The 24,921-nt window shown below is 41.3% G+C and overlaps 2 pseudogenes; both read left to right on the top strand.

Annotated features, from left to right (window-relative positions):
* The first annotated feature begins 10,614 nt into the window (after positions 1-10,614).
* On the top strand, positions 10,615-15,177 carry LOC119945028 (annotated as a pseudogene).
* A 1,781-nt stretch (positions 15,178-16,958) lies between these two features.
* Positions 16,959-17,893, top strand: LOC119945274 (annotated as a pseudogene).
* The last annotated feature ends 7,028 nt before the right edge of the window (positions 17,894-24,921 follow it).

Genomic DNA, 24,921 nt, shown 5'->3' with positions numbered 1-24,921 from the left:
ATTGCATGAGACATGACTACTAGTCTTAATACAATATACATGCAATTATGGTCTCAAAGTCAATATACATATTAATGCAAAGCATGCTAGTCAGTATGAATGGGGAGGAAACTAGTACCTGTGAATAATAGGCTTAATTCACCCTCAATCAATGATTCACAATGGACTGTACTAAATATGGGAGAATGTATCCTTTTCCATTTTGTTTATTTTTCTAAAATCCATCTTTTTTAAAAACAGATACATCATCATGAGATAATGGCTGATGGAAATGACACTTCAGTGTCAGAGTTCATTATTTTGGGATTAACACAATTTAATCCTCTGTATCTTCCTCTTTATGTTCTTTCTAGTGGTTTATGTTGTCACTGTACTGGGCAGTTTTAGCATTATACATAAATTGGGGTAAGTTCCCAACATCATACATCAGTGTACCATGAGCTATCTGAGCCATTTAGGATGCTCCCGAGCTTCTTGGTGGAGAGAAGCACAATATCCTTTGCTAGCTGAGCTGCCAAGTTCTGTTCTGTCTTTGTCTTTGGGACCTCAGTGGGAATCTTGCTGGCTATGATGGCATATGGCCGTTATGTGGCCATCTGTAATCCCCTGCTCTATGCCATCTCTGTGTCCAATAGGGTCTGCATCCAGCTCATAGCTGCTTCCTATTTGGGGGGCTGTTTGAATGGCATGCTATTAACCTCTTTTTATTTAGTTTAGCCTCTGTGGACTCAATGAAATCAATCATTTCTTTTGCGATGTTCCCGTCTTAATGGAACATTTGCTCTTACATTCACCTCATACAAATTCTTTCTTCCATCTTTGCTGCCATCATTATATTGAGCACTGTCCTAAACATAGTCTCACATCTTAATTACCATCGTGAGAATCCAGGAAAGTGATGGGAGACAGAAAGCTTTCTCTACCTGCACCTCCCACCTGACAGCCTTTATTTTATATTATGGAACCCTCACATTCACTTACATGCAGCCCAGTTCCAGCTACTCTTTGGAGCAGAATAAAGTTGTTTCTCTTTTCTATGCAGTAGTGATCTCCATGATGAACCCTCTAATCTACACTCTGAAGAACAAGGATGTGAAAGGGGTAGTGATTAAGATAATGGGAAAAAATGTTTGTTCTTTGTAATACTGGATAATAACATTTTGATAATGAAACTGGGTTAGTATGCATTGTGTGACATTTTGGGATTTGGGGTCTGTTTTCAACCATAAATCGCTTTTGTGAGTTGTGGGTAGGGAACGTGTCTGCCAACTATATTCAGTCAATCAATCAATAGTATTAATTGAGCACTTAATATGTGCAGGACATTGTACTAGAGGCTTGGGAGGGTACAACACAATATTGTAAGTGACAAATTCCCTGCCCATAACAAGCATACAGTCTAAAGAGAGAGACAGACATTAATATGAACAAATTATTGGTATGTACATAAGTGCTGTGGGGCAGGAGGTTTATAAATGAAACAAGTAAGGGTGATGTAAACAGAAGTGGGAGAAAAGTAAGAGCTCAGTCAGGTAAGATCTCTTGGACGAGATGTGCCTTTAGTAAGGCTTTGAAGTGAGCGGAGATTATTTGTCCTCAGAATAGGAAAAGGGAAGGTGTTCCAAGCCAGAGGCAGGGCATGGGCAAAGGGGCGGTGGTGAGATTGATGAGATGGAGATGCACTGAGTAGTTGGGTATTAGAGGAGCAAAGTGTGAAGACTGGTCTATGTAGGAGAGCAGCGAGATGAGGCAGAAGGGAGCAAGGTGACTGAATGTTTTAAAGCCGATGGTAAGAGGTTTCTGTTTGAGGCAGAGGTGGATGGGCAACCACTGGAGGCTCCAACCCATTGCTAAGTACAATGCCTGGCTCCTGGTGAGAACTTAACAAATACCATAAAAAGTACTAATATACGGATGTGTGTTAGGCAATGTTTCACTCAGCTCAGTGTTCTGTTCCCCACATGGACTCCAGGATTCTTGGAGGATTCATATGAAAATGTCCCTCCTTAACTATAGAGCCTAGGAGGATACCATCCAGTATTCATACCTTTCATCACTAAAACCCATTTTATTACATGTTCCCATGCATTATCCAACCCCCTCTCGAACCCACTGATATTTTTTGGCCTATATAAATTCCTATCATAATTAATTATGCTAACTATCCCAGGTGTGAAGAATTTTTCCTTTTGTTTACTGTGAATGTCCCACTTTCAAATTTAATGTCTTGTTATCATGGAATTTAGTGAACAACACATTTTTTTGTGCCCAAATCCTGCAGGTTTCAGTAAACTTGCATCATATTCATGCCCAATCTTTTCTAGACAGAAGAGTCCTATTATTTTCCATTTATTCTCAAGCAGATCAATCAATCCATCAGTGGTATTTAATGAACAATTACTGTGCACAAGCATTGTACTTTGTTCTTGTGAGAGGATAATATGAAGGTTGGTGATGATGATGATGATGATGATGATGATGATAATAATAACAATAATAACAATGGAATTTGCTAGGCGTTTACTAGGTGCCAAGCACTGTTCTAAGGGTTGAGATAATCAGGTCATTACACGTGGTACTCACAGGCTTCCTCCCCATTTTGCAGATGAGCTATCTGAGGCCCAGAGAAGTTAAGTGACTTGCCCAAAGTCACACAGCTGACAAGTGGCAGAGGCGTGATTAGAATCCATGACCTCTAACTCCCAAGTCTGTGCTCTTTCCATTAAGCCATGCTGCTTCTCCATATAAACTTGGTCTCTGCCTAGGCCGACCTTCAGATACTTCCACATCCTCCTCACAGCAGTCACCTCGATTACCCTTCTCTGTCCTATCTCCAGGTGCTTTATATTGTTTCTAAGGTATAGCATGCAGAACCATCCACAGATTTCCAGGTGCAGACAAATCATGCTTTTACACAGGAGCAAAACTCATTCAACTCCTGCATTTTGAATCTCCTTTTTCAAACCTAGTCCTTGTTTTGCTTTTTTTGGCTGCTTCTGTATACAATATTAATGATTTAATACACGCAGCTATCATATCTCTAAGAGATCCCTGTTGATAGACCCCCCACACTGGATCTATCTTCCCCTTTCACACTGCCCAACCCATTTTCCACTCCCCAGTCCCCTATCCTCAAAAGCCCAGCCCCTGGTAAAATGAAACAGTGGCCCTGATGGAGGTGGTTGATTCTGTTTATAGTCACTTTTCAATTCATAGAAACCATTTAATTAACACCCCCCATCCCCCACCAGGTTCTCCAGCCTACCTTCCCATACATTCAGTTAGATAATAGAGGCTGATCACGTGGAGCCTGTTCTCAAAGCTATAGTAACCAAAAATTCCCTTAATCAGAGCCAGTAGAGAAGAGAGAATTATTTGTTTTACTCTCCTCCACCCCTCCAAAAGAACTCTGGAGGTGTGGTTCCATCCAGGATCACTCTTTACTGTGGTAAAAGGTTTGGGGTAGTAAAAAATGTTAATTGATCAGGGCCTTTGATTCCTGGGTAATGTGGTTTCTCCTTTCCACCTCAATGAATCTCTTACCCACTTTCAACAGGACTGTTGGCTGAATATTTCAAAAACACAACTAGCACCCAACACTGAATTTGCTGCACAATCTAATAGGTGTGAAGAAGGCTGATACTTACTCACTGACAGGCTTGGCTATTCCTTATACACTCACATACGCAGCCCTTTTTCAGGCTGTCACAACTGTTGTTGGCTGCACCAGTCAGAATCATCAAAAAGAGCTATTTTTAAGAATTGCAATGCACCAGCCTTGTCTAATAGCTTTCAACTTTCCTGCCTTCATTGGTGACACCACATTGTCTTGGTTGCTTTTCCTTCATTCGTACATTATTTTGCTTACTTCAGTTGCTTTCCGTTGTCGAATACTGCTCAGCATACAACAACTGGGTATCTTATTTCCATCCATTCTTCACATATGTTCCTCCTGACAAAGTCGTGTTAAGATGAGTATCGCTTCAAATCTTGGAAACTGACTTCATGTGAGGATATCACTGTTTGTTGCCCACGATTTTTAATGGTTTCTGTTAAGAGCTTACTATGTGCCAAGCTCTGTACTAAGCACAAGCTTGTTCAGGTTGGATCCAATCCATGTCCTGCATGGAACTCAGTCTCAAATCCCCATTTTACAGATGAGGTGTCTGAGGCATAAAGAAGTGAAGTGACTTGCACAAGGTCACAAGTGGCTGAGTCAGAATTAGAACACAGGTCCTTCTGACTCCCAGGCCCACCCTCTATCTACTAGACCACACTGCTTCTATCTATGTTGGGCCAACTATTTCCTCTATCATGCTACTATTTTCCCTTTCCCTAATCCATTTTAATGTCTGTCTCCTCCTAAATACTGTAAGCTTCTTGTGGATCGAATCTACCAACTCTGTTGTATTGAATTATACTTCCCAAGCATAAAGAACAGTGCTCTGTAATCGGTAAGTGCTCAATAAAAAATACTACTGATTGATTGATTGATTGAATGAGTGTTCATGGGTTCTTGGACTTCAGGACAAGAGTCCAGAGAGAAGCAGCTTGACGTAATGGATAGAGCACAGGAACTACTCCCGGCTCCAACACTTGTTCACTGTGTGATTTTGGACGTCACTTCACTACTCTGGGCCTCAGTGACCTCATTTGTAAAATGGGAGTTAAGAGAGTGTGCCCCATCTGGGACAGGGAGAGTGTCCAACCTGTTCACCCACCTAGTTCTTAGAACTGTGCTTGGCACATAGTATGCCCCTAACAAGCACCATAATTATAATTACTATTCCACAGACGCAGCACTCAATGACCATTGAGCCCACAAGGCTGTTTCAGGGAGCAACTGGTGCAGTAGCTCACCATAGAATTGAAATCATAGGACAAAATCTCTCACATCAATTTGATGGATCTTATTATTAATAACAATAATGATAATGACAAACTGTGGTATTTGGTAAGGGCTTCTTTTGTGTCAAGCACTGTACTAAGTGCAGGGGAATCAATCAATCAATCAATCGTATTTATTGAGTGCTTACTGTTTGCAGAGCACTGTACTAAGCGCTTGGGAAGTACAAGTTGGCAACATATAGAGACAGTCCCTACCCAACAGTGGGCTGGCTCACAGTCTAAAAGGGGAAGTCACAAGACCTGACATTACTGCCAGGAGAGAGGGTGTTCCTTTTCATTGTCCAGTTCAGGTGTGAAGCCTCAGAAAAGAGATTTTGAGGACACTGCCTGCAAAGATTCTGAACATCAAACAAATAGCTATGGGTGTGTTCTGCCTTTAATGAGGTGCTGTGGGTGGGAAGGATTCTGTGTTTTAGACATTTTTTGAATCCCTTATCCCATACTGAAGAATTATCTTGGGAAATTATGGAAAATGTTTACAGAGTCCTCAGAAGAGATCTATTCATACGGAGGCTCATGAGATCCTGATTTAAGGCAACACACTTTGGTGGGCAGCCCGGTTTGCCATTTCTGCCTTTACAGGCCGAACGCATCAAACGTAGCCATAGACATTAACTGGTGGTGTCAATCCTTTCCCCAGGCAAGAGGAACAGAAAGTCAAGGGAAAGTGTATCTCTCCAGGATAAAAATAGAGATGTCAGGCAGGAGAGACCTGTGGGAAAGGAATTGATCATAATGCTAATCGTCTGTACAGCACCTCTTGCTCTCTCACCCCTGCCACCCACAGGGACCCAGATTGCCAGGAACATGCAGGTGGTCAGTGTTGTTGCAAACGTTTACAAAATTGAACATATGAGGAAATGTTGTTAAAAATGGATACTAGGAGGTAAAGTTGATGATGAATTAACAAAGGTCTTGAAAAGCAGCATGGCCTAATGGAGAAAGCATGGGACTTGGAGTTAAGAAGACCTGGGTCATAATCCCTGTTTTGCCACTAGCCTGTTGTGTGACCTTGGAAAAGTCACATAACTTCTTTATTCCTCAATTTCCTCATCTGTAAAATGGGGATTCAATACCTACTTAGACTGTGAGCCCCATGTTGGATAGGGACTGTGTCTAATTTGATAACGTTGTGTCTATCTCAGTGTTTGACACATTGTAAGTAATTAACAAATACTGTTAAAACAAGTCCTTAAATTTTCAAAAGTTTAGTAAAAGAAAGGCTAGGAATAAATGTTATTCAACACCATGTGGAACACACTTAGATAAAAAGGGATTTATCTGGAAGGAGATATATTGATGACTTTACATTGGGTATGAGAGAATTCCTGACATGGGAACAGGTTAGTGGATAGACTTGAATAATGGGAAAAATATTAATTTAGTCTCCTATGCCTAGATGGGTAGTTCTTATTTCAGTTTCTGCAAGGGTAAATACTTAGTTTATTTATTACGTCCCTGTAAGCTCCTTTCTAGACTCTAAACTCCTTTTGACCAGGGAACATAGCTACCAACTCTCTTATATTGAACTCTTCCAAGTGCTTAGTACAGTGTTCTGCACACAGTAAGTGCTCAATACCACTGATGGATACTATGAACAAAGTGTTGGGGTCACAGTCATTGTCCCCTTCAGAGGTAACAAACTAAGAGGGAGGGAAGGCAGATATTTGATTCCCATTTTAGAGTTAAGGAAACTAAGACTTACAGAGATTAAGTGCTTTCTTTCTCAAGTTACAAAGCAGGTCAGTGGCAGGGCTGGGATTAGAACTTGACTTCTAGTCCCAAAATCTATCAATTGAATAATTTTTTGCTTCTTTTGGGGAAATGAAATGAAAAACAAAAACCTTAAAAAGCAATGAGGTTTCTAGAGGTAGAGTTGAGCTAACATTCACAATTAATTTTGCTGATATTTTTTATCTGTTCTTTTCCTTCTTCAGCAAGAAATGGCTCCAAACCATCTTAAACTAAGACCTGAATTCTTCTTGCAAGATCCAGGAGTGATCATCAAAATAGATTAGCCACCAACTCTCAAATCATCAGTGTTAAGTTTCATTCAATTTTACCACATATGAAAAAAGGACATTTTTGATGTCCTACTGAGAGATGTAACCCTGGCTTGTAGCTCCAAGGTATAAATTTCCCAAATGCCCTAAACTCATGGCACACATGATAAAGTGCTATTTATACTCCAATAATCCCTTTGTGATCCAGAGATGTTTCTTTCCTGCTCCGAAGGTGTCATACTTCAAAGGGATTTTAAAGAATTATTTTCAGTAAGGCAGATTTTAGATTTTAAAGCCATAACAATGCAGCAGACTTTATTATTATTGTGACACTTGTTAGTGTTTACTATGTGCCATGCACTGTACTAAGCACTAGGTGTAAATACAAGATGGTCAGGTTGGGCACAGCCCCTCACAGTCTTCCCAGATTTTAATGAAGTGATAAAAAAGGACAAGAATATAAAAATTCTAAAGACTTTCTTAGGTTATAAGGGGCTATTTGGATTTCAGATTAGAGAACTAATTTCCAGAATTGAATTCTCACATACGGTGCCAAAAATACTAGAGATAGTGGATCTTGTACAGCTCAAAAGCAGTTAATTTCACCAAGTGAATGTGCTTTAGAAAAATCCACTGCTTTAGTATTTTCTGCACATCTGAAATGAATTATAGAGTTTATAAACGTCTTCGATAACAATATCTATCAATGAATCTATCATATTTATTGAGCACTTACTGTATGCCGAGCATTATACAATCTTTATAGTTTTCTTTGACTTCTATTGTTCAAATCATTAAATATAAGATACTTTCTGGAGCTCCAGTAGTGTTTAGTACCACAAATACAACAGATAGTTCCAATTTTTGACACAATATCCTAGTTTATACTGTTGTACTTTTTCGTTTATATTTAGTTTCCTATCTTTCCTTTTAGTTTACTTCCCTAACTCCTCTTTTGTCTCTGTGACTTTTATTGAAGTAAATGTTCAGTTAGATTGCAGTAACTCAGAAAGCCCTGTTACTATGACAGCTACTATAAAAGGTTCTGGTATTCCAGGCTACCATTGCAGTTACTGGCTCCAGTAAATGCCCATTTCTCTCAGCATGTGATCGTATTATAATATTAAGTGAGTGAGACCAGTTGCTGAGACTGACATTACAGTATCCCTGTCCTTATACTCTGGTCTAGTAAGTAATAATAATGATAACCATATGATATAATTGTGGTATTTGTTAAGCATTTATGATATGGCAAGCATTGTACTAAACTCCGGGAACTATGCAAGGTAAGGAGATCAGACACACTTTTTGTCCCACTATCAGCCACATTAGACTTCATTATGTGCAAGGGGCCTCTATGGCATTTATCCTTTCTGTCAAACTCATTGTTGTCAAACTGTGTAATGAATCATTTGGTTTAACAAACTTGACTCAGGTAGAGTCTGAAATAAACCACAGGGCTCAATCCTGAAACCGTCAAGGAAGGTAGTGAGGAAACTATTGTCACCTACCTAATATTAGGAGCCTCTTTGCCATCTCATTTCTCCCACTCAAGGAGCACAACGGGTAGAATTATCATTACAGCCAATATATTTGACCTAAATAACATTCTGCAAATACACTGATATTTTCCATCTTTTGTGGAGGAATTTTTTGTGGGTGAATTTCAACTAAGTCTAAAGTATATATTCCAGGAAACCAGAAGACTCACTGTTTCATGGACAGTCTAATAATAATAATGATAAAAATAATTATGGTATTTTTTAAGTGCTTACTATGAACTGAGCAGTATTCTAAGCACTGGGGTGGATACAAGGTAATCAGGTTGTCCCACGTGGTGCTCACAGTCTCAATCCCCATTTTTACAGATGTAGTAATTGAGGCACAGAGAAGTTAAGCCCAAGGTCACTCAGCAGACAAGTGGTGGAGCTGGGATTTGAACTCATGTCCTCTGACTCCCAAGCCCATGCTCTTTCCACTGAGACACACTGTGGCAACACATTGTCCACATCTCACTCCTTCACAGAGCATTCAGGGCAGAATTACTGCTCCCTGTAGCTGAGAAAGAAGCATAGCTTTCTGGCCCAACTTCCAACTCCGTTTTCTGTCTACCATTATTCTCTGGCTTCTGAATAGCCCTTCTGGGATAGTGTCTAGCAAAAGGAGTCAGAGAATAGAGGAGAGATAGGCAATCTTGATAACACCAGTCTTGTTGCTTTTAGTTTTGAACAGGTAGAAGATTGGGCAGAGAGAAGTGGATGAGGAAGATACTTTTCTGAGAAGAAAGACTCCCAGCCAATAGGAGACCTTCGCTGAGTTGTGGTGATTGAGTAGGTAACTGAGTTCATGTGATGCCACCCTAAGGATGCCACCATTAAGGATGCCATTCTACGGAGGGAGGCCATTTCCTGTCCTCAATTTGGAAGGAATTGGCTATACCCTCTTTGGAGCTGCATTACCAATGTATAAAGCACTCTGGGTTTAGTGCAGGGCAAACAGGGCTGCACAGTGATGTCTTGTGAAACATTTTGAACATTGCAATTGAGCACATCTCAAGAATATATATGATGGCATTAAAAAGTGATGTGTGGTCTACTAGTAATTTTAATCGTCCAATTATCAAATGTTAAAATTGCAATTCTTCAAAGTTGCACAATGAAAATCCTTGCATTTTGCAAGGTTGTCCTGCCACACCCACACCATTTGCTGCATCCTGGTGACAGTGCACTCTGTGAGCTGTCTCTCTTTGTTATCATCTGAAGGCAATCCTGGTTTGAAAGAGCATGTGTGGAATCTCTAGTGAATGACATTCTGTAGTTAATATTGCAGCGGAATTTGACAAAACTTTGAAGATCTCTGCTTTTTTTGAATGGCATCTTACGTTCTCTGTCTTTTATCTGCTAGCCTGAAAACTGAATTTGTAAATAGTATTACTGGTCTTTATACAAAGAATTAACTTCTCATGAAAGCACTCTCCGTATTTACCCAAATTAGGCTAGTCAGTTTTACGAGAGAGGATATACAAAGCTGTTATTTCCAAACAATACATTTAGTTTGTTGTCTGCTAATACATTTTTTCAATTATTAGTAATTCTGAACTCCATTTTTTATATATTTTATATTAAAAATGGGTGAAGAATGTATTTATATCAATCTGTCAATGAGGTTTACTGAGTACCTACAGTGTGTGGAACACTGTACTAAGCATGTGAAAGACAATGTTGGATGCAAAAGATGCAATCCCCACCCTCAAGTAGATCACAGTATAGAGAGGGAGATGAATGCAAAATTGTTTAAAGTGAGGAAGAGAAAAAGAATGAAAAGATGAATAATGGAATATATGTCCTTAAATTATGTAGATTGATATATGCAAAATGCTATGAGCAGCTGAGTTCCCAAGACCTGAGACCTCTTCCTTGACTAAACCCTTATTTCCCCTACTTCCCCTCCCTTCTGCATTGTCCTTGCACTTGGATTTTTAAGCTTCATTCACCCCACCCTCAGCCCTCAGCACTTACTAATTTTAATGTCTGTCTCTCCCTCTGTACTCTACACTCCTTGTGGGCAGGGAGCATGTCTACCAGCTCTCTTCTGTTGTTCCCTCCCAAATGTTTAGTACAGTGCTCTGCACACAGTAAGCACTCAGTAAATCCGATTGATTGATTATTAGTTGGGAAGAGAAAACCTGGGGAGAAGAAAATCAATGGAGGAATTCCTCCTGGAGGTGGAGGGTCAACAGGAGGATTTTGAGGCTGAGGAGAGCTGTGGCCTGAAAGATTTGAAAGGGAATGTAGCTTCGGGCAGAGGGGAGGGCATGAGCAAAAGGTGGGGAGCTGGAGCTCGAGCTGCCGAACGCTGCTGGCGAAAGTCTAAGCAACATGCCAACCTCGTTCACTTCAAGTTTATCCTTTCCTGCCTTAACGCAGCCCTCTCTTCTGCCAGACAAAACTATTTCTCCTCCCTTATTGACACCCATGCCCATCACCCCCACCAGCTCTTCCGTACATTCAACTCCCTTCTCAGGCCCCCGGTTCCTCCCCCTCCTCCTTCCCTCACCCCCAACGATCTGGCCTCCTACTTCATTAACAAAATTAAATCCATCAGGTCCGACCTCCCCAAAGTCTCTTTCCCCCTTTCTCCATCCCCCCGGCTCTCAACACTCTCTGCTACTCTCCCATCCTTCCCAGCGGTATCCTCAGAGGAACTCTCCTCCCTCCTCTCAAGTGCTACTCCGGCCACCTGTGCTTCTGACCCCATTCCCTCTCATCTTATGAAATCTCTCGCTCCATCCCTTCTCCCCTCCTTAACTTCCATCTTCAACCACTCACTCTCCACTGGTTCCTTCCCCTCTGCCTTCAAACATGCCCATGTCTCTCCCATCCTAAAAAAACCCTCTCTTGACCCCACCTCACCTTCTAGTTATCGTCCCATATCCCTCCTTCCATTCCTTTCCAAACTCCTTGAACGAGTTGTCTACACGCGCTGCCTAGAATTCCTCAACAACAACTCTCTCCTCGATCCCCTCCAGTCTGGCTTCCGTCCCCTTCATTCCACGGAAACTGCCCTCTCAAAGGTCACCAATGACCTCCTGCTTGCCAAATCCAACGGCTCATATTCTGTTCTAATCCTCCTCGACCTCTCAGCTGCCTTTGACACTGTGGACCACCCCCTTCCACGCTATCTGACCTTGGCTTCACAGACTCCGTCCTCTCCTGGTTCTCCTCTTATCTCTCCGGTCGTTCTTTCTCAGTCTCTTTTGCAGGCTCCTCCTCCCCCTCCCATCCTCTTACTGTGGGGGTTCCCCAAGGTTCAGTGCTTGGTCCCCTTCTGTTCTCAATCTACACTCACTCCCTTGGTGACCTCATTCGCTCCCATGGCTTCAACTATCATCTCTACGCCGATGACACCCACATCTACATCTCTGCCCCTGCTCTCTCCCCCTCCCTCCAGGCTCGCATCTCCTCCTGCCTTCAGGACATCTCCATCTGGATGTCCGCCCGCCACCTAAAGCTCAACATGTCGAAGACTGAGCTCCTTGTCTTCCCTCCCAAACCTTGTCCTCTCCCTGACTTTCCCATCTCTGTTGACGGCACTACCATCCTTCCCGTCTCACAAGCCCGCAACCTTGGTGTCATCCTCGACTCCGCTCTCTCATTCACCCCTCACATCCAAGCCGTCACCAAAACCTGCCGGTCTCAGCTCCGCAACATTGCCAAGATCCGCCCTTTCCTCTCCATCCAAACTGCTACCCTGCTCATTCAAGCTCTCATCCTATCCCGTCTGGACTACTGCACCAGCCTTCTCTCTGATCTCCCATCCTCGTGTCTCTCTCCACTTCAATCCATACTTCATGCGGCTGCCCGGATTATCTTTGTCCAGAAACGCTCTGGGCATATTACTCCCCTCCTCAAAAATCTCCAGTGGCTACCAATCAATCTGCGCATCAGGCAGAAACTCCTCACCCTGGGCTTCAAGGCTCTCCATCACCTCGCCCCCTCCTACCTCACCTCCCTTCTCTCCTTCTACTGCCCAGCCCGCAACCTCCGCTCCTCCACCGCTAATCTCCTCACTGTACCTCGTTCTCGCCTGTCCCGCCGTCGACCCCCGGCCCACGTCATCCCCCGGGCCTGGAATGCCCTCCCTCTGCCCCTCCGCCAAGCTAGCTCTCTTCCTCCCTTCAAGGCCCTGCTGAGAGCTCACCTCCTCCAGAAGGCCTTCCCAGACTGAGCCCCGTCCTTCCTCTCCCCCTCGTCCCCCTCTCCATCCCCCCATCTTACCTCCTTCCCTTCCCCACAGCACCTGTATATATGTATATATGGTTGTACATATTTATTACTCTATTTATTTATTTATTTATTTATTTATTTATTTTACTTGTACATTTCTATCCTATTTATTTTATTTTGTTGGTATGTTTGGTTCTGTTCTCTGTCTCCCCCTTTTAGACTGTGAGCCCACTGTTGGGTAGGGACTGTCTCTATGTGTTGCCAATTTGTACTTCCCAAGCGCTTAGTACAGTGCTCTGCACATAGTAAGCGCTCAATAAATACAACTGATATTGATTGATTGGAGAAAGTGTCCATTATAGTTCTCTCCTTTCTACCTATTCTTGCTCCTCTCCCACTACAGCTCAACCCACACTTGGCTTTTCTAATACCAACCTACTTACTGTGCCTCAATCTGGTCTTCCTTTCCATCAGCCCTTTGCTCCCAAGCTCTTTCCTTACTGGAATTCCCTCCCCACCTCTTATTCAACAGGCCACCAAAACACTATTAATTGTGGTATTTGTCAAGTGTTTACTATGTGCCAGGCACTGTACTAAATGCAGGTGTGGATACAAGCAAATCAGGTTGGACACAGAGCCTGTCCCACATGATGCTCACAGTTTTAATATCCATTTTACAGATCAGGGAACTGAGGCACAGAGAAGTGAAGTGACTACCCCAAGGCCACACAGGAGACAAGTGACAAAGCTGGGATTAGAACATGTGTCCTTCTAACTCCCAGGCCTCAGTTCTTTTCCAGGAGGACTTCCATGACATAATAATAATAATAATAATAATAATAATAATAATAATAATAACAATAATAATAATAATAATAATAATAATAATAATAATAATAATAGTACTTGTTAAGCACTTACTACGTGCCAAACATTATTCTAAGCACTGGGGTAGATAAAAGTTAATCAGGTTGGACACAGTCCCTGTCCCATTTGGGGCTCACACTCTTAATCCCCATTTTACAGATGAGGTAACTGAGGCCCAGAGAAGTTAAGTAACTTGCCTAAGCTCACACAGCAAACATGTGACAGGTCCAGGAACAGAATCCAGGGCCTTCTGACTCCCAGGCCTGTGCTCTATTCATTAAATCATGCTGCTTCACCTCTGCACATTCTCCTTCCCCCCGCCTCATCTTTACACCTTGGTCCTTTCCTTCAAAGCATTTTGTTAGGCACTCCATCCACTCAGCACTTGTGAACAGATCCTTACTCTTTGTTGCCTCCCTTGGTCGTAATTTTTTTAGGGTCTATCTTAACCAAAAAACTGTAAACCCCTTGAGAGCCAGAATCATGTCTACCAACTATATTGTTATCATTATTATTATTATTATAAATTTTATGGTGCTCTCACAAGTATTTAGTACAATGATCTGCACACAGTATGTGCTCAATAATTACCACTCACTGATTGAGAGTTAGGGATGGTTACAATACTTGGCAGGTAGGACTAAGGCTGGCAAGTAGTGGGTGAAGGGGAAAGGTAAGTATGAAGGCGAGAGCTGGAACAAATGGAATGCTTCTAAAATCTATGTTTTTCATCCAGAGTCTTTATCCTGAACAACGTGGCTGATGGAAATGACACTTCTTAAGAGAGAGTTCGTTATTTTGGGATAAACAGATGATCCTGTCCTCCAGATCTTCCTCTTCACATTGTTTCTCGTGGTTTATGTTGTCACAGTCGTGGGTAATCTCATCATTATCATGTTTATCAGGGCCAGTTCCCAACTTCACATTTTCTGAGCCATTTGGCTTTCATTGATTTTTGGTATTCATCAACTGTCACGCCAAAATGCTTAAGAGCTTCCTAGTGGAGAGAGACACAATATCCTTTGCTGGCTGTGTTGCCCAGCTCTGTTCTGTCTTTGTCTTTGGGACATCAGAAGGCATCCTACTGGCTATGATGGCATATGACCGTTTTGTGGCCATCTGCAATCCCCTGCTCTATACCATCTCCTTGTCAAATAAAGTCTGTGTCCAGCTCATAGCTACCTCCTATGTCGGGGGTTGTTTAAATAGCGTGCTATTTACTATTTGTGTGCTTGGTTTAGCCTTCTGTAGATCCAATGAAATCAATCATTTTTTTCTGTGATTTCCCTCCATTAGTAGAACTTGCCTGTTCTGATGTTTTCCTGGTTCAAATCATTTCTTCTATCTCTGCTGCCATCATTATTTTGAGCACCGTCCTAACCATAGTCGTCTCTTATATACACATCCTCTGTGCCATTGTGAGGATCCAGTCAACCGGTGGGAGACAGAAAGCTTTCTCTTCCTGCACCTCTCACCTGACGGCTGTTATTCTATATTATGGAACCATTGCGTTCACTTATGTGCAGCCCAGCTCCAGCCACTCCTTGGAGCAGAATAAAGATGTGTCTCTGTTCTACACAATGGTGATCCCCATGCTGAACCCCCTAATCTATACTCTGAGGAACAAGGATGTGAAAGGGGCAGTGAAAAGGATAATGGCCAAGTATGAATAATTATTTTTAAATAAAATTTGGGGTAATCCATTGATAATTCATGGGCAGTCAGAAAAAAGTACGTGATTGTTGTTTGGATGACACATTCTAATTGTGAATTTGAAAGAAATGAAAAATTGGGTACAACTCGTGGAAAAGTATCATTTTAGTTAAGAAAAAAGTCATTATAATTAACGTCTATATCCCAGGGATGTGCTCTGTACTAAAATTATGATGCCAGAAAATTAATTTTTCTTCGATTAACACTTCCTTTAGACAATGTTGGGAAGCAGCATGGCCTAATGGAAAGAATACAGGCCCGGGATTCATAGGAAAAATGCTTGGCATATAGCGCTTCACAAATACCATTGTTATTTTTATTATTACTCTCCTAAGCACTTAGTAAAGGGACTGCACTCAATAAATATCATCGATTAATTGAATGATTGTAACTTTATCTTGCTTTCTAAATTCATTTTTTCTTACCTAATCTTTACTGAGGCTTTTTTTCCTACTATAATGTCTCCATTTTTTTTAAAAAAATGTATTCTTTCTGGAAGCTTTCCCATGAGTTGTAGATACCCTTTTTTAATGCTGTGTTCTGATTTATTCACAAGTTTCATCTCCCAAAACAGAGGTGACTGATAAATGGCTGGTGGAAATCAATCTATGGTCATGGAATTCATTCCTCTTGGATTAACAAATGATTCAGTGGTCCAGATCATCCTCTTTAGGGTGTGTCTAATGACCTATGTGGTCATCATGTTGGGGAACTTTATTTTTCCCTTAACCACTTATCCTCAACAGATGTATGTAAGTTCTCAACCACCACTTCTAAATTACTTTGAAAACAAAACTTTTGGAGAAGAAAAGCATTTCACATATGGACTGTGCTGTCTAATTCCTTATCACTAAAATATCTGGACAGGCTAAGTGCCCCCCTTTTAACTATGATGGCATGTAACTGATACATAGCCATCTGCACCCACTGGTTTATCCAATGACTATGTCTAAGAGATCCTAATGATAGTAGGCTCCTATTTAGGAAATATTTTAATAAATGAATCAATCATTTTTCTTAAGCACTTACTGTGCATGAAGCACCATATTTAGGAGTTTTGATTTATTTATATTATCCTTCAGAGGACCTAATGTAATCATCATTTATTTCTGTGATTTTCCCACATTACTGAAACTTCCTTGCTCTCCCAAGATGTTTACTAAAATAATTCCTTCAGTCTTAGGGTCCCTTATAATTCTACCCACTCTGGAGAATCCAGTTGATTTTTCTTGTAGATGCTGTTGACCAGTCTCAGAATAAAGTCATCCGAAGAACAAAGAAAATCCTTCAACACCTGTGCCTCTCATTTGGAACATGGTCCCTCTATTCTATGGGTCTTCAGCTACCAGGAAGGGGCCGTGGGTTTGTAAATGACTCTTTTAACCTCAATCCCTAAATTTGAAATCTAATCTATACACGTTTCATTGTACATGCATGACTTCTTGGGAACTGATTCAGGTTCTTCCCATATTTCCCTCTAGAGTGTAAGCTCGTTATTAGCAGGGAATATATCTGTTATATTGGTATTATTTTACTCACCAAATACTTACAAAAATACCCTGCACAAAGTAAGTGCTCAATAAATACTATTGATTGATTGATTGATTTCCCTGAATCTAATGAATACGCCTTTCAGGAGAGAGATATTTTTATGAAAATTTGTCCAATAATTACCACGTTGATCTGTTGTTTAGTAAAAGGTCCCTTTTTGTTTCAACAGAAACTATTTCTAGAATACTTCATGACTGGAAGAAACCAGAGCACTGTAATGGAATTCATTCTCTGGGGGTTAACTGGGGATGCCACCCTTCAGGCCATCATCTTCGTGATATTCCTAGGGATTTATGTTGTGACTTTAATGGAAAACTTCAGTATCATCTTGTTAATTAGGGTCAGTTCCAAGCTTTATACCCCAATGTAGTTTTTCCTCAGCCATTTGGCTGCTGTTGAAATTGAGTATTCCTCCTGTGTAACGTCAGTAATGCTTGGAAGCTTCTTGGCTGATCTCTACACAATGCCTTTGGCCAGTTGTATTGCTCAGCTGTGTTCTGAAGTGACCCTTGGAACAACTGGATGCTTCTTATTTGCTGCTATGGCTTATGACTGATATGTGGCTATCTGTAGCCCTGTACTGCACTCTGGCAAAATGTCCGACAATGTCTGCATCCTGATGATAGTTACTTCCTACATAGATGGTTGTATGAATGCTTGGACATTTACCATTTGCTTATTAAATGTACATTTCTGTGGGCCTAATCAGATAAACCACCTTTTCTGTGATTTTGCTCCACTTTTGAAACTTTCTTGTTCAGACATTTCAGTTATTAAAATCATTCCTTCTATCTTCTTGGGGTCAATAATAGTGGTCACCATACTTGTCATTGCAATTTCTTATGTATACATCATCTTGACAATAATGAGGATGAACTCAAGGGACGGTAAACACAAAGCTTTCTCCACTTGTACCTCCCACCTCACTGCTGTCACTTTGCATTATGGGACCATCACTTTCACATATGTGATGACCAAATCCAGTTATTCAATCGATCAGAATAAAGTGGTGTCTGTGTTCTACACCAATATGATCCCTAGGTTGAACCCCTGATCTAAAGCCTGAGGAATGAGGATGTTAAGGAGGCCCTGAGTAAGGTGATTAACAGGAAAACGTTTTCTTAATCATGATGACGATTTGGCAATGTTACAATGAGGGATATTCCCAGGGTCTGTTTATTGAAGTTGTATAAAGACCTTTTCAAATTAGTCATACGAATACGAATGTCCCTTCAGATCTCCCTTGTCACCCACCCACCACCCTGGTGTAGAATTTTATTCAACATCAAGATCTTGAAAAAAATTCATTTTTTAGAAAAAGTTATATTTTGATTACATTGAAATTTATCTAAAATAATGGATCTTCAGTCCTTTCTCACCATCCCTGTCATTGCTACAATACTGAGAAGAATAAGAAGGAGTAACGAAATAGCTTGTGGTAGCCTGGGAGCATGAACCATGCTTTAATTACAGATTTTAGTGAACTGTAAATTCATTCAATCATTTATTGAGCACTTACTGTGTGCAGAGCACTGTACTAAGCGTTTGGGAAGTACAATGTTTCATTAAGCTAAATTTGAATTTGAGATGAAGCTATCAGTGATGAAGAATTGTGCTATGTATCGAACCTCATGCCAACCAGTCATACAAATATATCTGTGTGTCAGAATTAGAATGATAGGCTCAATGATGAAATTATAAGAGGCCATGACGGTTGTGTTTGATGTGGGCAGGGAAGGTGTCTATCAATTCTGTTGTATTGTACTGACACAAGCACTTAGTACAACACTTCACACACAGTAAATGCTCAGTAAATACCAGTGTTGATTATGTTTCCACGTGGGACTAAGTCACAAATGATAATAATGATGGTACTTGTTAAGCACTTACTATGTGCCAAGCACTGCTCTAAACACTGGGGTAGATCCAAGGTAATCAGGTTGTCCCACGCAGGGCTCACAGTATTGTTCCCCATTTTACAGATGAGGTAACTGAGGAACAGAGAAGTTAAGTGACTTGCTCAGTCACACAGCTGAGAAATGGAAGAGCTGGGATTTGAACCCACAAACTCTGACTCTCAGCCTGTGCTCTTTCCACTAAGCTACGTTGCTTCTCTAGGGACATTCACATGCCTTGGAGTGCCACAAGGGTGCTGAGGGGCTAATTACCAAGTGTAAACCAATAATTAAAATTGTTGGAAAGACATTTTTTCAGTGTCTCACAGAGCACAAAGATATTACATTGCCAGCTGATTGTCAAATCTCTCTAGTTATTTTGCTTATGCACATATTTCTTGTTTGTCGTGTGCTGTCGAAGCAGCAGCGTGGCTCAGTGGAAAGAGCGTGGGCTTGGGAGTCAGAGGTCATGGGTTCGAATCCTAGCTCCAACACTTGTCAGCTGTGTGACCTTGGACAAGCCACTTAACTTCTCTGTGCCTCAGTTACCTCATCTGTAAAATGGGGATTAAGACTGTGAGCCCCAGGTGGGACAACCTGATCACCTTGTATGCCCCAGAGCGCTTAGAACAGTGCTTTGCACATAGTTAGAGCTTAACAAATACCACCATTATTATTATCTGCAACCCATAGCAGCACAATGGGCCCATCTCTCCCAGAATGTCCTACCTCCATCTGCAATTGTTCTAGTAGTGTACTCAAAGAGTTTTCTTGATAAAACTACAGAAGTAGTTTACCATTGCCTCCTTCTGAGCAGTAAACGTGAGTATCCACCCTCGACTCATTCTCATGTGGCTGCTGCCCAGCACAGCAGGTTTTAGTGTTAACATAGCAGAGTGCCTTCCACTTGTTAGGCACTGCCCAAGCTAGAATTGGAATGGATATGCCTCTGCTTGACTCTGCCTCCCGTAGCCGTGACTGATTGAGTACTGGAAACTCTCCATGTGTGACTGTGAGAGTGGACAAAGTTCTAAGATATCATTTTTTAAAATTTCCTTCTTCAACTGTAGTGATTTACAATGCATTAAAAAAGTTTTCTATAGAAATTGACGTAATAGCCCAGAGGAAAGTGTGTTAAATATTGCCTTCCCAACCAGAATATGTAGGAGGCAACACTAATAATCTATGACACCAAATCGATATTTATGGAAGTGGCTCTGAAAACCTTGTGACCCCATTTCCTTCTCAAGTCCTCCCTTAGCTCTGATGTTTCCCACTTTGTTGAGAGACTGTGATAATTTGGGACCACTCTTCTTGCTCTGCCTTTTGTTTAGATTTCAGCAGTCTTTTCACACTCATTTGCTTGGGGGGCTCACAACTGACCTGATCTAAATTAAACCTTCTAACCCCATCTCCCTCCTACCGCTCCTCTCAAAACTCCTTGAGTGAGCTGACTACACTCGCTGCCTTGAACTCCTTTCCTCAAATTCTCTCCTGGACTCCCTCTGACCTGGCTTCTGTCCCCTTCCTCCACTAAAACCACCCTTTCAAAAGGCACCAATGACCTCCTTCTTGACAAATACAACGGCTCCTTGACCTCTCAGCTTCCTTCGACACTGTGGACCATCCCCTTGTCCTCAATACATCATCCAACCTTGGCTTCACTGACTTCATCCTCTCCTGGTTCTCCTCTTATCTCTCTGGCCATTCATTCTCAGTCTCCTTTGCGGGCTCCTCCTCCCCCTCCCATCCCCTAACTGTAGGGGTCCCTCAAGTTTCAGTTCTTGGTCCCCCTTATATTCTCCATCTATACTCACTCCCTTGGAGAACTCATTTGCTCCTACGGCTTCAAGTATCAACTCTATATGGATGGCACCCAAATCTAAATCTCCTCCCCTGTTCTCTCTCCCTTCCTCCAAGCTCACATCTCCTGCCTTCAGGACATCTGTACTTGGTTGTCCTCCTGCCACCTCAAACTCAACATGTCCAAGACAGAGCTCCTTATCTTCCCTCCCAAACCCAGTCCACTCCCTAACTTTCCCCAACACTGTAGATGACACAACCACCCTTCCCGTCTCACAAGCCCATAACCTGGTGTCATCCTTGACTCTTCTCTCTCATTCACCCTACATATCCAACAGTCACCAAATCCTGTCAGTCTCACCTTCATAACATCACCAAGATCTGCCCTTTCCTATCCATCCAAACCGATACCACGTTAGTACAATCTCTCATCCTATTCCGACTGGATTATTGTGTCAGCCTCTTTTCTGACCTCCCAACTTCCTGCCTCTCTCCACTTCAGTCCATACTTCACTCTGCTTGCCAGATTATCTTTCTAAGGAAACGTTCAGGGCATGTCACTCCCCATCCTCAGAAACCTCCAGTGGTTGCCTATCCACCTCCGTATTAAACAAAAAAAATCCTCACTATTGGCTTTAAACCTCTCAATCACCTTGCCCCTTCTTACCTCATCTCCTTTCTCTTCTTATACATCCCAGCCCACACACTCTGCTCCTCTTGTGCTAACCTTATCACTGTGCCTCGTTCTCACCAGTTTCACCACCAACCCCTGGCCCAAGTCCTACCTCTGGCCTGGAACACCCTCCCTCCTCAAAATCTGCCAAACACTCACTCTTCCTCGCTTCAAAGCTCTACTGAAGGCACAACTTCTCCAAGAGGCCTTCCCAGACTAAGATCCCTTCTCCTCAGTTCCCCTTCCTTTTTGCGTCACCTCGACTCATTCCCTTTGCTCTTCCCCCCTTACCGCCCCAAAGAAATTATGGATACATGTATATATCTATAATTCTATGTATTTATATTGATGCCTGTTTACTTTTTCTGATGTCTGTTTCCCCCCAGCTCGACTGTAAGCCCGTTGCCCATTGTGGGCAGGGATTGTTTTTCTTTATTGCCGTATTGTACTTTCTGAGAACTTAGTACAAGTTCTCAGCACATAGTAAGTGTTCAAAAAATGTGATTGAATGAATGAATGAATGAACGTATCAAAATATACTCAATCCACAATGGAATTCGTTTTATAGTCTTCCCTTCCCCACCACTACTTTCACTCACTCTGTCATTACATCTGAAGGAGCCTCTATGTTTGCCACACCAGTGGAGTTTATTTTGCTTCCCTGAGTTAAGGGGAAATGCTTGTAAGGTAACTCTAGAGTGTGAGGGGAGAAGTGGCTTCTTTCACTCCCTTCTGTTCTCCTATCCAATCTGGGTGGCCCAACAGGGCAAGAAATTACCCCAAAGTCGAATTGCAGCCACGCTCTTGTTTGATAGTTAATGGGTATTAGAAGGGTAGGCGTTCTTTGTCCACTTATATATATACTTGCCTAACCTCCCTCCTCCATGCAGGAAAATAAGGTAATTTGGAAAGGCACTAGCTGACTGTAGCCCCAATGATATTATTCTCCAAAATCCACCTGGACAACTCATTCTAACATGTGTCGCTTCCCTATCTAACCCTCAAAATAAATAAATATAAGTTAATCTGATAAAGACCATAGCACCAAATTCTCTTGATGACCAAATATATTTTTCATGTTCAGAATAATTTGTATTTTTTTAACTTTTGATTTCAGGCTTAATTAAAACTACAATCAAATATTGGTAAGCCAAATAAACACAAAATTTAAATTACATTATTCCCAGCTCTTCTAAAGTCTAAAAGGGACTTTATATGCTTGTGACTCAGGTGGACCTGGGAATACAGCTGAGCTTCAAATATTCCATGCCTCAATGTAGCAAATGAAATACAACTGGCTGCATCCTGTTGCAATCCATCTGGAGTTCTTTCCTCTTCTTACCAGAGGTAAGAAGGGGTTTGATTGGGATTTTGATTGTCAGGAATAATAGATGAGGTATAATAATGGGATTTATAGGGGAGTCCTATCTCAAACAGATTCAAATGAATTAAAATGAATTTGCAGAACAACCTCTTAGTTTATTGATGTCGCAACTCTCAATCTATAAGAAGTACTGCTAGGAAAGATGTTATTTTACTTTTCATGGAAAGAAATCTCCACATTAGAATTGGAGATGTTGCTGATTTATGACATTGATTCCTTTTCATTGGCCTCATGAGCAGAGTCATTAGGTCAACACTCACAGTTGGGAGAGCTACCAAGAATAATAGTAATTATGGTATTTTTAAATCATGATTTCTCTCTTTTTCTTCAGTCTCCTATGTCCTCCCGCACTCAGAACCTCTTGACATGGATGTTCCACCTATTCCTCAAACTTAACATGTCCACAACAGAAATCCTTATTTTCTCGCCAATCCCTATCCTCCCCATGACTTTCCCATCACTGTAGCTAGCATCACCATCTGCCCTGTCTCACAAGCCTGTAACCTCATCTCTTTCATTCACCTGTATATTGAATCTGTCCCCAAATCCTATCAGTTCAATCTTCACATCACTAATATCCACCCTTTCCTTTCCATCCAAACTGCTACCATGCTAATCCAAGCACTTGTCCTATCCTTGCCTTGATTATTTTATCAGCCTCCTTGCTGACCTCCTTGCTGCCTGTCCCTCCCCAATCCATACTTCACTCTGCCCCCAGACCACTTTTCTATGAAAATGTTCAGTCCATGTTTCCCCATTTCTCAAGAACCTCCAGTGACTGCCCATCCACTTCCGCATCAAACAGAAACTCCATTCCATAGGCTTTAAAAATATCAATCACCTTGTCCCCTCCTACCTGATAATTCTGATAATTGAATAGCCCAAAGCAAGATGATGTCTGTGCTCTGTGTGGTTATGATCCCATTGTTGAACTCCTTGATTAATAGCCTTAGGAACAAAGATATATTGGTTTGTCCTCAGAAAAATGAATGATATAAAATTGTTGTCCTAATATAGTTTATTATATTTTCATAGAATCTCTGACAATAGCTTTGAAAATTTTGTATGAATAGAGATGAAAGTGCGGATCCATGACATATGTTTAAGGAAAAATTGAAAGATTTTAGTAGTAGATTGGCTGATAACAGTGAGAAATTTCCATTTTGCTCTTGGCTTGGAAGCCCAGGTTTTTAGGACTTGCTAAGATTTGAAAGGAAAATCAATCAATCGATTGATGATGTTTAATTGGGTGCCTACAACATTCAGAGCGCTGTTTGAAATTGGATTTCTCAAATTGAACCTAATAAACTATTTGTAATACTCTTCATAAAACTGTTCATATCTCTCATAGCTGTACCTCCTTTGAGCACCTTCCACCTCGGTGTGAAAATGCCAGGATTAGACACAATGAAAATCAGCAGACATGGTTGCTTTTTTAAGGAGGTTGCAATATAAGTTGGGAGAAGACACGGACATGGAAAGGTCCAGCTCTTAAAAGCTAGCGAAGTGCCTAATAACCCCAAATAAACCAATAGCAACAACTGAGATATAAGGCCCTCAGTAAATATGATTAATTGATTGATCCAAACACAAGCACAAGCAGCTAGCAGCCTGCCCAAGAACTAAAGTGATTCAATACATGCCAGCATTCTAACCAAAATTGAAGTATACTTTCCTCTCATATCCTCTGCAAATAATCTTCTTGGTTACGAGTTAAAAATATCATAGCGTTTTGAGGATGCTTATTCCCATCCTTTACATGATCTTAAGGATATTCATTTTATTGTTAATTCTGGGAATAACATTGGGGATAGCATTATGCTTTTGGGATTCAGTCCCTGTGCAACACAGAACCTAATATACCCATGTCTGGATGGTTCCCTTTCAATCTTCTTAGAACTTGAGGTGAAATAAAATATTAATGATAATAATGGTATTTGTTAAGCCCTTACTATGTGTAAGGCACTGAACTAAGTGCTGGGGTCTATACAAGGAAATCAGGTTGGACACAGTCCCTGTCCCATGGAAGGCTCACAGTCTTAATCCCCATTTTACAGATGAGGTAACTGAGCCACACCTAAGTCAAGTGACATACCCAAGGTCACCCAGCAGATCGGTGATGGAGCTGGGACTGGAATAATAATAATTATGATATTACCTGTCTTATTGCTTTGTTTTGTTTTGTTTTGTGTCTCCCCCCTTCTTGACTGTGAGCCCTTTGTTGGATGGGGATTGTCTTTATTAATTGCCGAATTGTACTTTCCAAGCATTTAGTGTACTGCTCTGCATACAGTAAGTACTTAATAAATACACTTGAATGAATGAGTAAATAAATGAATATTTGTTAAGCATTTATATGTGCCAGGCATTGTACTAAGTGCTGGGGTGGATACAAGTA

The sequence above is a fragment of the Tachyglossus aculeatus genome, chromosome 24 (genome assembly GCF_015852505.1).
Source record: "Tachyglossus aculeatus isolate mTacAcu1 chromosome 24, mTacAcu1.pri, whole genome shotgun sequence".
Classification (NCBI taxonomy): Eukaryota; Metazoa; Chordata; class Mammalia; order Monotremata; family Tachyglossidae; genus Tachyglossus; species Tachyglossus aculeatus.
This window is presented reverse-complemented; position numbering and strand designations above follow the sequence as displayed.